This window comes from Lycium barbarum, chromosome 2 (genome assembly GCF_019175385.1).
Source record: "Lycium barbarum isolate Lr01 chromosome 2, ASM1917538v2, whole genome shotgun sequence".
Classification (NCBI taxonomy): domain Eukaryota; kingdom Viridiplantae; phylum Streptophyta; class Magnoliopsida; order Solanales; family Solanaceae; genus Lycium; species Lycium barbarum.
In genome coordinates this window covers 127,215,641-127,231,039 of record NC_083338.1, presented here as the reverse complement: position 1 = coordinate 127,231,039, position 15,399 = coordinate 127,215,641, and positions in this window count along the sequence as shown.

The window sequence follows — 15,399 nt, the reverse complement described above, 5'->3', positions numbered from 1 at the left end:
ATGAGGACTGCCAATTGAGGTGATTTCACCTTCTTCTTTTTTTTTTTTTTTTTTCCTGTTGTTCTCTTTTATGATCGAGAAATTTTTCTAAGCTATTATTTTATATCAATCACAACTTTAAAATTCACGGATGAAGAGCTTAACGTTTTACCTTTGTTCACTTAAATATTAAAATTAACTCGGTTAGCGTACACCTCAAATTGAACAATGATAAAACGTTAAGCTCCTTATCCGCGAATTTTAAAAGTTGTGATTGATACAAATGGTAGCTTAAGTTAAATTATCTTTAACAAATTTTAAAGGTCACAAATTTGTGACCTAAGACAATTTGGATTATTTAACTTTTGCTCCATTCACATGGTACGATATCGATTTTGTTAAGATATCTGTAAAGTTCCCCATCAATCTTCTTTTCTTTGTTGGCTTTATGCCATTTTGCAGTGAAAGGGTGGGCGAAATGACATTTTTTTTCTAATTTTTTATGGAATTTTATGTCATCAATCTTGTTACTTTAACTGTCGTCCATGTGATCAATGTAGTGGCCAAAATTCTTACATTGTCCTTACAAACCATTTTAAATGACTGCAGGTTTCCACTGCAAGCACCAGAGAATTCTCTAATTCAGCACACATTCCGGGAAGCGAACAAGGTGGCACATAACCTGACTGTTTATGCAAACTCTTGCACGGACATCATGCATAGAATGGGAGAAACTAGTTTTTGGAATGTTCCTCCTATTTTTACAATATCGTTTTTAAACAATGATCTTTTAGAGGTAGCATCATTAAGATCTACCTCGATACAACAATGACTATTTTAGAGGATGCATCATTAATATCTTCCTCAGCACTATAATGCCTTTAATTTCTGTCTTTATTTATAAAATCCTTCGTTTAGTTAAAAAAAATGTAGTGGCGGAATTCTGTTTGGACTATGTCCATCAACTTTTGACTAAGAAATTACACCAAATGATCTTAAAAATGGATGGTCTTGAATTTTTTTATCCCTATTGGTCACTTGGTCACTACCCAGTGTAATCCCACAATAGTGGGGTCTGGGGAGGGTAAGATGTACGCAGCCTTACCCCTACCTAGGTAGGGAGGCTGTTTCCGATTGACCCTCGGCAACCCTCCTCCTTTATCCGGGCTTGGGACCGGCAATGTGAGCGAGCTCACACAGGCGGAGTTAATTTTTTTATCCCTATTATTCCATGAAAAAATTATCAAGGTGAAATTTATTAAATTTGAGGCGTATACCTGTTTGAGTCAAAATTCGTATTTTACCCAAATAGTTGAATTTGTTCTAAGGTTAATCACAGTTGATAGTAATTTGATACGGATGAAATAATTAACATAAGCAAAATTATTATTTATCGATAAAGACTAAGTAAATAAAAGGAAGAAGTAGACTTATGCCAATTGTGATGAACAGTAGTAATGAATTTCCTCCTTTCCAAGAACGAGTAAGAACTTAATGATAAGAGAATAATGATGATGAGAATAAGCAAAACAATAATCAGTAGAAGTATCTTTTTTTTTTCCAGTCAGTATTGGATGCCTAGGTATACAAGTGAAAATCCTATATTTATAGGTATATAATCTTATTTGGTGCCCTTCCCGTTGTATGTAAGTAAGGGCAATCATTAATTACTGAATTAATGATTGCCATTTAATTCCTTGATTTTAGCCGTTATGAGCCGTTTTGTCATTACTACATTAATTCCATTTAATGCGTAGCAAAGAAGGTCTTGTATATTGTTTCCGTTGATGTTCTTTTCGTTGACCAGTTATTCGGTATTAGCTGTCTTTCCATAATGCTATACTCGGCATTACCATCTGATATCTCTACGTTATTGTAAAAATCGACATGTGTCGACTACATGTTGATCCACGTGTTAGATGCATTTTTAACCCATACAGATAGTCCCTCAATTTTTCGAGTTCATTACAAAGATGTTCCCGAGAAATTGTCTTGCCGATTTTCATCAATCTTCTCTTGATTAGACATTTGAATCTTCTTTCCGTGGAATAGGCACCGTTGTAACTGACGACAGATCGTGGCCCACTGACGTGATGAGTACGTGGCACAATCATAGAAGTTGAAAAGACTCGCATTAAATGATGAAGTCAGACGTGGGCCACATGGCCGTTGCCGTGACCTTCATTTTCTCGCCGTTTCCCAAGGTAATGATGGCGGTTTTACCTTTTCTACAAAAATTTAAATTTTACCTTTTCATTATCTCAAATTTTTCGCTCCAAAACCCTCAATTTCAAATTCCTTTGCTTCTTTTTCTTCAATTTCTTCAATTTCTTCAATTTATAATCATATCTTCTCCTTCATCTTCTCAAAATATTTCATCAGAAAAGACCGTTGTTGTTGATGCTTTTCCTGCCCACGTAGGCGCTGAAAAACCTAAGGATAGAATGCCTCCCAAAAAATTTATGGGTGATGCTTGTTCTACCCTATTTTAACCGAAGTCAGAATAGTTTATAACATTCCGGTAATTCCGGGGTTGATTAAAGTTAGGAGTCGCCACCTAATTATTTATGGTGAATTAGGACACCTAAAGTTCATTAAAGTTATTTTTAAAGTTAACTCCGTTTAAAAGTCTGTGAAACCAAATGATTCTAGGTACGGGTTTAATTAATCTAGAGGGAAGGTATTAGACATCCTCTAAGATCCATTAACAATGGTTAACCGACCAGACTTAGGTGAATTAATTAGGCTAAAAATACAGATATAATATTTTAAATATTTAAGAAAATATCTTGTAAGTATTGCTAAAGTTATAGATAGAAATAAAATGTTATTTAAAATAAGACTTGTAGAAAATAATGATTTGCATGAAAAGGGCTTAGTTATAAATAAACTAAAAGAAGTGGGATGTGTAACGTTTATATGTATTTGGAGAAAGTAAGTTATGTCCAGCTAACAAAGTGAATAATCATTATAAGATTAACATGACTAAAATTTAGAGGTTTTATAATATTAAAGTATGACAAAATCTTTAGAAGTCTGAGAGGATTTCAATACCAAAATACGATCCAGGGCCTTTATTTAAAATACTATGAAATTAACATGATTCATTCGAAAGGTGTTGTTATTATTTAGCCTTTAACATCTTTCTGGAAAATCGTTTTGCTTAGCCAAAATTTTAACGATAATCAAACAATCAATTTCATTATGTCTTACAAGATCATACTTATATTTTTTTTTTAAGCTACGATTCCCACTAACCCCGTTAAGATTCACCTAAAGCTAAGAAAAACAGAAATATAAAGTAAGATGCTAGTCAATCACTACAAATCATATATATGAACGAGGTAGAGTAGAAGAGGCAAATGGGTTTGGCCCATTTAGGCTAACGGTGCAATCTATTCTTTTTCTACTGTATGGGCTTCGGCCCAGGTCCTTTTACACGGTGGAGGAGGATGCTTCGAAGGAAAGTTTTGTTGGGCTTTGGCCCAACACCGAATGCGGAAGTCCCTCGGACCCGTACGCGATGGTCATGCATAAAAACGAAGGAAAAGAAACGGATTAGCATATAATCAATGAATAAGACTAAACATATATAATATAAACTTAAAACAGATCAGTAGATTATGTATATATTGTGTATATTTAAGTATACTTCATGTATACACGACTCAATAAGGCATATCTGCGCACGAAATGACATATAGGACTCACGCAATAACATGCAGGACTCAGCATAGATATAACCCAGGCAAGGCATACTTGTAATTTTTGGATACCCACAATACCAGGTAAAAAAAAAAAAGGAATGCTGCGGTATACAACATAACAGGACTTAATCTGATTGTATTTACAGTATTCAAACATGCACTGGACTCAACCAAGTTATATTTGCAACATTCGGAATTCATGCGAATCTTAACCAAACAAATTGGCATATTTGTACAGGTACCAAATCAAATAAAGCACACTGGCAGCATACAAAACAGGTACTGATTTGAGGCAGGTTATAGTTGTTCATATATGGGTAAGCACATAATCAGGACAGACCCTTACGAACTCACAGAAAAGTAAACAAGTGGAAGGAAAATAAGCAAACGATATTCCATTCAAAGAAAAGTAAACAAGTGGAAGGAAAATAAGCAAACGATATTCCATTCAAAGAAAAGTAAACTGGTTTTAAGTGACTGATTATTTGGAAAATGAAGAATTGTTTGAAACTTTAAATGGACAAAATCGCAATCAACTATTATCTCAAAACCAATTGTTTTTAGAAAAAGATATGCTAGACTTTAAAGCTGGTACTTAACAATAGAAAACTAAAACAGGCCTGGCATGAATCCAACCATTATAAACTGAAGCAAGCTAAGGAATGGTACGCACATAAGTAAAAACTAGCCAAACAAAATCTCTTTTCCATAAGTATTCTGCACGATATAGTCGTTTCTATTTCAGGAAATTTAAACTAGAACTAAGTTAGTCTCCTTAAATCAGTCCAAGACCAAAAGCAGGACACAATCTCCTCATCATATTCAAACAAGATGTGCTTTTAGACTATCCTCCAACAAGCAAAATCTACAACCATGCCAACATCCAATTGTAGGACATACAGTTCCTTTAATAGGATACACTCTCAATCATTAAAGAAAAATTATATTCTCCCCAGAATCCAGAAAAACATTTCAGAACAGCCACATCATCTCTACTGTATAAAGCAATTAAAACCAACATGGAATGAAATAATCATATAAGACCTAATGGGTTGAGCCAATCTAGACATACCGAACAAGTTCAACTATCAAATAAGGTGGAGAACATTATTCGTCTGGTTATAATCAACATGCTGAATAACCAACTGCTCTAACACATATAATCCTATTAAGGAAAATCAACTATATGATACAGTTTCCATATCTCGGCAAACTGACTAATGAAACACACTTCGCAAATAGCTAATCACCACGTCGAATCAGAATCATACTAAATTAGGCGAATCTAACTACATCAGTTTACGTAGAACAGAACTTAAAGCAGAGTGAGAAGGAGGATTTCTGACCTGTTTTGTGTACAGTGAAATAGGGCGTCGACGACGTCAAATATACTCTCTCGTTATGAATAGACCCGAACCTTGAGCCAAATGAGTTCGAATGAAAGTATTGAGGATTTTGCGAACTAAAATTTCGTATTCTTTTTTTGATGAATCGAATCAGATACTAAGAGCAGAGAGTAGGGATTCGTATCCTCGTCCTTTTCGGCTGAGGACTTAAAGCCCTTTTTATAGGTGTCGAAAACTAGGGTTTTGAGCGAGCGGGAACTTGAAAATCAAAATTCAAAAGTCGAGTCAAAGCTTCTGCCAATCTGAATGTTGGAATCCTTTCACGTGATTTAGATTCGGATGGCTAAAACTCTCTCTGATTTTGGAGATTGTCGTGTCTTGAAGCAAAAAAGGGAAGGTCTTTCCCTTTCAACAACAGAATAAGCAAATAAAGTAGACGTAGGGGCGATTTTTTGCACGGAAATGGAAAGATATGACTGTGCATGACTAAGGGGAGAGTGTATTGTAGCCCAAAATGGTGAAGGGAGAAAGAAGGGAGAGAAGAGTGTTGTACGAAAATAGCATGGTGAGAATCTGCCATGGCTGAGGGAAAGTGGATCTTTGTTGTAAAAGGAAAGAGGTGAGAGAGAAAAGGAAAAAGAAATGAGGTGCGGCTGATGAAGAAATTAGGTTTAGAGTTGAAAGGGTGAGGGAAATGTTTTAATACACGGGCCGGTTCGGGTAGTTTTAGGAGTGGGCTGGATTGGGTCGGGTATTTCAGATGGTGTGGGCTGAGGAATTGAGTTGTTGGGCTGGTCACAAATTGGGCTTTTAAATGGCTGAAAGCATTGGTCTTTCCTTCTTTATTTAATCATTTTTGGGCTTCTAATTTAATAACTAGTACTATGATAATTAGTGATTAATCTGTAGAAAATAAAGGACTTGATAAAGTATAATTAATTTAACGAGTACAAAATCCGAAAATAAAATGATGACGAACCATTTTGAAATTTGTGATAAAGTAACGCTAGTAATGTTGATAGTAAAATAATGAAAATGAAAGTAACGATATTAATAGTAGTAGCAATAAAAATAATAGTGAAAATAAAGTGTTTAGCTTGTTAATAAATTTAGAAGCCTGAGAAAATAAATTGGAATAAAGGAGGAACAAAATTGGGTGTCAACAATGCTATTGCTGTTCCCAGGCCTTCATCTTCATCAACTTCCGATGTTGGTGATGATGAAACTAATATGGTTAATGTGAATTTACCTTCTGTTGATAGTGTAATTCCGAAAAATCCTTCCCATACTACAGATCTAAAGGTTTCTCTTCCAAAAGGTGATAATCGAGATATTTCAGAGTTGGATGGGGAAAGAATGGTTTTTGTTTCTTCAATTATTTCTCAGGTTACTGAGGAGTCTCTTGATTCTGTCCGGGAAAGGTGTCACTGGACAAATCCCAATCTCGATATCGTAGTCCCAGGAAAGGATATGCCCGCAATTGCTCATCTTCCCGGATATTCAGCGGTGTACATCTACCCTTTTACTATTGGCTTTTCTTTGCCTCTTCCGCCGTTGATAGAAGAATTTTACCATCGCTTGAATATTTGTGTGGCACAAATTACACCCGGGGTCTGGTGACTATTTCAATTACTCGAGCATGTTGCTCGTCTGGCCGGAGTGGATATTACTCTTGATCATATTTTATATTTGAATTCGATTCATTTTATCCGGGGCTCTATGATTATGTTTAGAGCTCGGGGATCTAGTAAATTGTTCGATGATACCGAAGATGGTCAAGATCGACACTGGTTTGACGAGTTCGTATTTATCTCTACTGCTCAGTTGGTGAACGGGGATGCTGGTACCTTCCCGGAGAAATGGAATGTGAGAGGTAATATTATTTTCCTTAATAAGATTTTTTATTTCCTCAATTCTTCTCTTTAAACTCCTCCTTTGTTTAATAGCTTTTAATCCTGGATTGGTTAAACCTTCAAACATAAGGGAGTTTATTGAAGTTGTGATTCGAACTTCGGTGAGTGTTCGTACATGGGGGACGTATGTCGTTTCTAAGGGTATTCGTACTCGTAAAGAAACGAAACCGGACGGAGTTTCTACGAAAGGCAGAGGTAAGTTTCTACGGTCCGTCGACCTTGACTGGTGCCTGCAAACTTTTCCTAATTCAGTTCAGATTTTGCCGATTCGATCCGTTCAACTTATAGTCCTGTAAACTACACGGAACACCTGCTGGTACATTCGTACACAGGGTAAGACACTCTCTGCCTTTAATTTTCCAACGAGCTCTCCTCTCTCCCCTCAAGTGCCTTTGGAATCTTAATTAGAATCATTAAGTGTCCCTTCTTACTTGTAAGGACATCATAACACCGTGACTTGTGTTAGTCTATCTAGCGCACAACAACTTGAAATTCCCAGGTGTAACATTCTCCCCCTTAAGAACATTCGTCCTTGAATGTTAAGTTCTCGGGAATTCTACAGAAATTTTGCCAGAGTTTCCTCCGTAATATGGCACTGCCATACTATCAGAACACCCCAAAATAACATCGCCTCACAGGTCCACAATAACAACGACAAGAAAACATAGCCATACACGACCAAAAACATTAAAATAAAGCAGTACATACCTTATGCCAATGGCGTCTCATCTTGAATCTCTTCCGGGGGTTGAAACAATTGCGGATATTTAGACTTCATATCTTCTTCCGCTTCCCAAGTCATTTCCTCTCAGTTATTATTTCTCCACATGACCTTGACTGAAGCTACCTCTTTATTTCTAAGTTTCTGTACTTGCTTATCTAGTATGGCAATGTGCACCTCTTTATAAGCCAACTTCTCAGTAATCTGGACATCATCTATCGGCATAATTCTGGAGGGATCTCCAACACACTTACGGAGCATCGACACATGAAAAACTGGGTGGACTGATTCAAGCTCTGGAGGTAAATCTAGCTTATAAGCCACTTGGCCCACTTTACATACAATTTTATATGGTCCAATATACTGGCGGTTAAGCTTGCCCTTCTTGCAGAAACTCATTACGCCTTTCATCGGTGACACCTTCAAGAACACCCAATCATTGATTTGGAATTCCAAGTTTCGTCGGCGATTATCCGCATAAGATTTTTGGCGACTTTGAACCGTCAACAATCAGTCTCGGATAAGTTTGACCTTTTCCATTGCTTGCAGAATCAATTCTAGACCTATCAATTGTGTCTCTCCGACTTCAAACCATCTAATTGGAGATCTGCACTTCCTTCCATACAAGGCTTTATACGGAGCCATCTGGATGCTAGAATGGTAACTATTATTATAGGTGAATTCAATAAGTGGCAGATGTTCATCCCAATTTCCTCCGAAATATAATATACATGCCCGCAACATGTCTTCTAAGGTCTGAATAGTGCGTTCGGCTTGTCCATCAGTCTGTGGATGAAATGCTGTGCTAAGCTTCACTTGAGTTCCCAAACCTTCTTGAAAAGACATCCAGAATTTAGCAGTAAATTGTGCTCCTCTATCTGTGATAATAGATAATGGGACGCCATGAAGTCGTACTATCTCCTTAAGATATAACCTTGCATAGTCTTCTGCTGAATATGTGGTTCTGACTGGGAGAAAATGAGCCGATTTCGTGAGTTTGTCCACAATCACCCATATGGAGTCATACTTGCGTCGGGAACGAGGTAAACCTACAATGAAATCAGTGTTGATCACTTCCCATTTTCAGGTTGGAATTTCCATGGCTTGCAACAATCCTCATGGTTTTTTATGCTTAATTTTCACTTGTTGGCAATTTGGACACTGAGCTACAAATTCTGCTATGTCCTTTTTCATTCCATCCCACCAATATATTAGCTTGAGATTGTGATACATCTTTGGCGCTCTTGGGTGAATGGAATACCGAGAGTAATGAGCTTCTTCCAGAATCTGACGACGTAGTCCAGCCACATCTGGCACACACAGCCTGCCTTGATACCTGAGAACTCCATCGGCAGAAACCTCAGATGGCGACTTCTCTTTCTCAGGAAATATATCTCTATAGTGACTCAACTGGGGATCTTCATAGTGACGCCTCTTCACTTCCATGTCTAAGGATGAAACAGCTAGGTTATGAATACCGACTCCCACATTACCCGAGTCGATTAAACGAACTCCTAGGCTGTCTAGCTGATGGAGCTGACGAACTACTTCTTTCTTCTCTGGTTGAACATCACATAGACTGCCCATGGATTTGCAGCTAAGAGCATCATCCACCACATTTTCTTTTCCTGGATGATATAGTATACTCACATCATAATCCTTCAATAGCTCTAACCACCGCCTGTGCTGAAGATTTAACTCCTTCTGCTTGAAAATATACTGAAGACTATTATGATCTGGATAAATATCAACATGTACACCATACAGGTAATGTCTCCATATCTTCTGTGCATGAATAACCGCAGCCAATTTAAGATCATGGGTCGGATAATTCTTTTTATGTTTTCATAGTTGCCTGGAAGCATAGGCAATAACTTTACCGTGCTGCATTAACACACAGCCTAACCCAACACCGAAGGCATCACAATAAACAACATAACCTTCTGACCCTTCCGGAAGCGTCAGGACTGGGTCTGAAGTCAATCTATTCTTCAATTCCTGGAAACTGCGTTCACAAGCATCGGTCCACTGAAATTTTGCTGACTTCTGAGTTAACTTCGTCAGTGGGGCTGAAATAGAAAAAAAAACCCTTCTACTAATCTTCTATAGTAACCTGCCAATCCCAGAAAGCTTCGAACCTCCGTAGGTGTTGTAAGCCTCGGCCAAGTCTTCACAACCTCAATCTTTTGAGTATATACGCGAATTCCATCAGCTGAGATAATATGGCCCAAAAAAGTAATAGAATTCAGCCAAAATTTCGAAAATTTAGCGTACAGTTCACGAGCCCGAATAATTCCAAAGACAATATGTAATTGGTATGCATGCTCTGTTTCTGACCGAGAGTGTACTAAAAATGTCATCGATGAACACGATCACAAATAGATCTAGAAAGGTCCTAAATACATTATTCATCAAATTCATGAACATTGTCGGGGCATTAGTTAACCCAAACGACATCACCCGAAATTCATAATGGTCATATCTAGTTCTGAAAGCCGTTTTCGGAATATCTTCTTCTCTAACTCTCACTTGATGCCCGACCTCAGATCAACCTTGGAAAACCACTTAGCACCTTGTAGTTGATCAAACAAATTATCAATTCTCAGAAGTGAGTATTTATTCTTTATCGTCACCTTGTTCAACTGCCTATAGTCGATGTACATTCGTAGGGTGCCATATTTCTTCCTTAAGAACAAGACAGGTGCTCCCCATAGTGATGAGCTGGGCCTAATAAATCCCTGCTCGAGCAAATCCTTCAGTTATGCCTCTAGCTCTTTCAATTCTGCAGGAGCCCTTCTATAAGGAGGTATAGAGATAGGCTCAGTGTCCGTCCGCACATCAATAGTAAAATCAATTTCCCGTTCCGGTGGAATACCTGGAAGTTCATTTGGAACGACATCCGGAAACTCATTTACTATCGGGACGAATTGAAAAGTCGGCGGCTGTGCTTCGATGTCATGAACTCGGACTAGATGATAAATGTAGACTTTAGCAATCGTCTTTCTTGCCTTAAGATAGGAAATAAACCTACCTCTAGGAGACGCGGTATTACCTTTCCATTCAAGCACTGGTTCTCCTGGAATTGGAATCAAACTATTTTGGTTCTACAATCCACATTAGCATAACAAGAAGCTAACCAATCCATGCCCATAATCACATCAAAATCCAACATTTCTAGTTCAATCAAATCAACTATAGTCTGCCGATCACATACCACAATCACATAATTTTTGGATACTTGTCTAGCTATTACCGGATCACCAACAGGAGTGGATACCTCAAAAGTTTTAATGGGCTCAGGTTTCACCCCAATACGGCCGGTAATATAAGGAGTGATATAAGATAAGGTAGAACTTGGATCGATCAATGCGTAAACATCATGAGAGAATATGGATAATATACCTGTAACCACATCAGGGGAGGACTCAAGGTCCTGGCATCCGACTAAAGCATAAATACGGGGCTACTGAGGACCACTCGAACTAGACGCTACCCTTCTGCCTCTATTACGACCTGCTGAAGCCTGAAGAGTCTGCCCTACGGGATGCATGGACGAAGAATAACCTACTACTGATCCTGTGGGCTGAGCCCCTACTCTACCACCCATTGATGGGCAATCACGCATCATATGCCCAACCTGACCACAGGCATAACAAGCATCTGATCCTTGGCGACACGAACCTGAATGTAACTTTCTGCATTGGCTGCATCGTGGTGTTATGCCCCATTTAAACGGGTTAAAGTAGGAGTACAACATATTGGTGATCCCTATTTGTTTTATTTAAGGAGTCGCCACCTAATTAGTTTAACGGTGAATTAGGACACCTAATTTATTAACTAAGGTAAAGCCTAACTAAACCTCCGTTAATGGTCTGCTTAATTTATGATTCTAGGTAAGGGTTCTAGATTATCCTAAAGGGAATGGGTTAGGCATCCTTTAGAATCCGTTAACTACGGTTTACCGGTCAAACTTAGGTTAATTAATTAAGGTTAAAGATGCAAGTATAGCATTTAATTTTAAGAAAAGGGATTGTAAATATTGCTAAGGTTTTAAAGGAAAATGTAATAATGCTATTTAAAATAATATTTATAAATGTTGTTAAGGCGTTAAATGAAAAATAATGCTATTTAAAATAAAACTTGCAAAAAAACATAATAGTTTGCATATAAGTAATAGTTTTTAAGAGAAGACTTGGCAAATTGAACTTCGAATAAAGTTATGTTATATGAATATGGCTATGTAGAAAAATCTAGACTTATTTTTTATAAACGGGATGCAAAAGGAAGTGAGTTTTCTTTCTCTTTTAATTAACTTTATTTAACTATACTTAAAAAAAATGCGTGATTAAGTCAAACTTGCGATACTTGAATTCATATTTTATATATTCACGGTATTTCAAATCTTTGAGATGATAAAGAAACAAAAGTAATTCTCTAATTCAAAACATGTATTCTCATTATTGAAAATCAATTATTGTAGTAAATATAAATATTATAGATATTGTAAATAATTTTAACATAAAAAGGGAATGAAATCTATGGGACTAATTGTTGGTTTTCTTTAAATTAACTACCCATTATTAAAACTAAACCCCACTAATTTCGCTAAGGTTCATCTAAATTAAAAAAACAAAGTGTTAGTCATACAATACAAATTAAATGCAAAAAATAAAATAGAGGAGCAAATAAGTTAAATGGGCTCAGCCCATTCTTTAAAACTGCTATGATCATGCTGCTGCTGGGCTTCAGCCAGTAATTTTTTTATTGTATTGCTGCGGACTGTTGCTGCTGTATGGGCCTCGGCCCAGAATCATTTTGCACAACTGATGGGGGCTGACTCGATAAGAGTGTTTCGTTGGGCTTTAGCCCAACATCGAATGCGGAAGAAGATAAGTTCCTCGGACTCATATGCGATGGTCATGCATAAAATGAAAGGAAAAGGATTATTATATAATCAATGAATAAGGTTTAAACATATAAAATGTAAGCTCAAAACAGATCAGTTTCAATATTCAAGACAAACAAGTGAGGGCCCAACAGATGACAATTTAAAGCAACGGGCCCAAAATTCAGGAATGAAAACAACTCAGTTTAAGTAGCCAAAATATTGAAACAATTTAGGAATGAAAACAACATCAGTTTAAGTAGCCAAAATTCAGATCATGATAGGTTACTCTTAGTTATAAACCTAAAGACAAAAGGAAAAGGGAACAATAAATTCTGATTGCATTTCCAATTTTTTCCAGAAGCTATTGAATTCACGAACTGACAAAAACAGAGAGGTATCTTTTGCCCTTTCTACCTTTTCTTTTGTCTAATTCTTCAATGATTTAACCTAAATTGCTTTGCATCAGATAACTACAGAAACTCCTTCAACAAATTTACCCGTTAAAATAATTCCCCCATCACATTCGTATCTACCCATTTAACAACTGCACTAACAAGTCAATGACTTCAATCATGAACAAGTAAAAAGGATTAACATAAAAATGGAGAATTTGATAGGAAGATTAGAACTTAAACCTCACACCGCCTATATTCTAAAAAAAACACTGGCACAGCAAAAAGAAATGCGAACAGAGTGGCAGTCGACTCACAAATAACACTATGGTAGTTTGCAGGGCGATAGAGACAACATAAAAAGACACGAATGGCTCAAAGGAATGGGGTAAACTTAAACTAATCTGGGTGAACTTAAGGCAAATAAGCTCAACTTATGAGTGCATTAACAGTCTGAACACTTCTAACTTACATACAAAAACAAATTTGCTTTAAACAGACAGCAAGACATCAAGGATTAGGTTCCTGATGATTAAATCAATTGGCAACTTATCAAGAATACATATGAAATTTCAGACCAGTTTTCAACCAGTGTTTCGAATCAATTTTCACAAATATGCATGCGACGACAACTAAGCTCACGAAAGGACCATTGCAGACTTGGACATTCAAAGATTTAGGCATGAGTAGATGCACAGAATTCTCAATGTCAATATTAATTAATCATGACTGAATACTCAGATGGGTTATATTAGACAAACTTTAACATATACCTTTTACATTAGTGCACAAGTTAAGTTGACTAGCTAGCCTATGTTACAACGTTAAACTGACTTCATTACCACATTTTCTCATGGACAGATCTGGAACTAAAAAAGGGAAAGGAAGACCAGCTGGACACTAGGGAACAAAAGGAAGAAGAAAATATACTCAAGAAACATACATTCCAAGAGAACACTGGTCAAAACAGATGACACATTAGGATTCAAGATGGGCTATTTAACATCGTCCAAATACCAAAACAGCAGCCCAAATAATCCCAACAGGTAATTCAGTGGCCCTTTTGACATAGTAAACAGGACACACAACTAACTGTCCAACATACTACTAGTGACATGACTGAGTCAACAAATAAGACACATATTGTTATCAAATTAAGTTAACATTTGTATCAGATTAGCAAGTTGAACCTCAAACTATAATAATTCACTTCTAATTTACTAAAATAACTAGTGAAACTTACTCACATGCTAGGTTATTAAGAATCAAAATTTCAATTAGCAAAAGCACCCACTATACTTAATCATAATTAAACATGGCCTAAGTAATCCCAACTAAACAAACTGATGCACATTTGAGCAGGCTTAAGCAATTATCAATCAGGAAATTAACTAATAAAGGAAACTAAATGCTTATTTATCATATTTAAGCTGCTACTAATAGACAGAACTTATCTTAGATAAACATTCAGCAGTAATTTTAACTAAGCAGCACAAGTATGAGCATACTAACTTAACTTAACTACCAAACGATACCTAAATGCACCCTAATCATGCTTGCACTACTAATATTAACTAAACAAACTAAACCATAGCAGGAAAACAAATAAATATCCAACAGAACATAAAATAACAAAGGGGAAGAAGTTCACCTTCTTCGGGTGTAGCAAACAGGATGCGGGGGGTTTCGATATACCCTCAAACACTTCAAATCTCCGAGTTTGCGTAGACTCGGATGCGAAACAGTAACAGGAGAAAAAAAATGAGAAGTAAAAATGAATCAACACTTCGAATATTAAGAAAACAGTGGGCTAATATTTTTTAGGGGGTTCAAGGCGACTCAAAAACTGTCCTTTTAGGGATTCGATGGTGGCTCCAAAAAAAAAACCCCTTTCTCCGATTAAGAAGCGAATATTTATAGGGTATTTTTAGGGTTTGCTGGGTTCAAATTTTGGGCGGGATTTTCGTCTAGGGTTTTCAAAATGAGTCAAAATAGATCCGTTCAAGAACTGAATATCGAAAGTATTTTTTGGACAGATTGTAATGTGTTTTGACTTGGGTATTTCATGAAAATGGCTCGACCACTCTGGTCTTTGAAGATTAACATGTGTCTCGAAGCAAGAATGGGAAAGCCCTTTCCCTTTCAATGGCAGAACAACGCAGGTGAGTAGAAGGAATGACGAGTTTTGTGCGAAAATAGGCTAGACAGCCTGTTCAATGGCTAAAGGTAAGGGAAATGTTTGCTAAAAATGGTGAAGAAGAGAGAGGGAAGGGAGCAGAGGAGAAAAGGGGGGTGTGCGGCGCTGAAGAAAAGAAAACCTACCAGTTCATTTTGTGTTTAAGGATTCGGGTCGGGTCAGATGACGGGTATTGGGCTGGGCGGATTAAAAAACATAGGCGGGGTCGATTTAGGCATGTAATGGGCTGGTGGTTTTTGGGTTGGGTAGTCGGGTA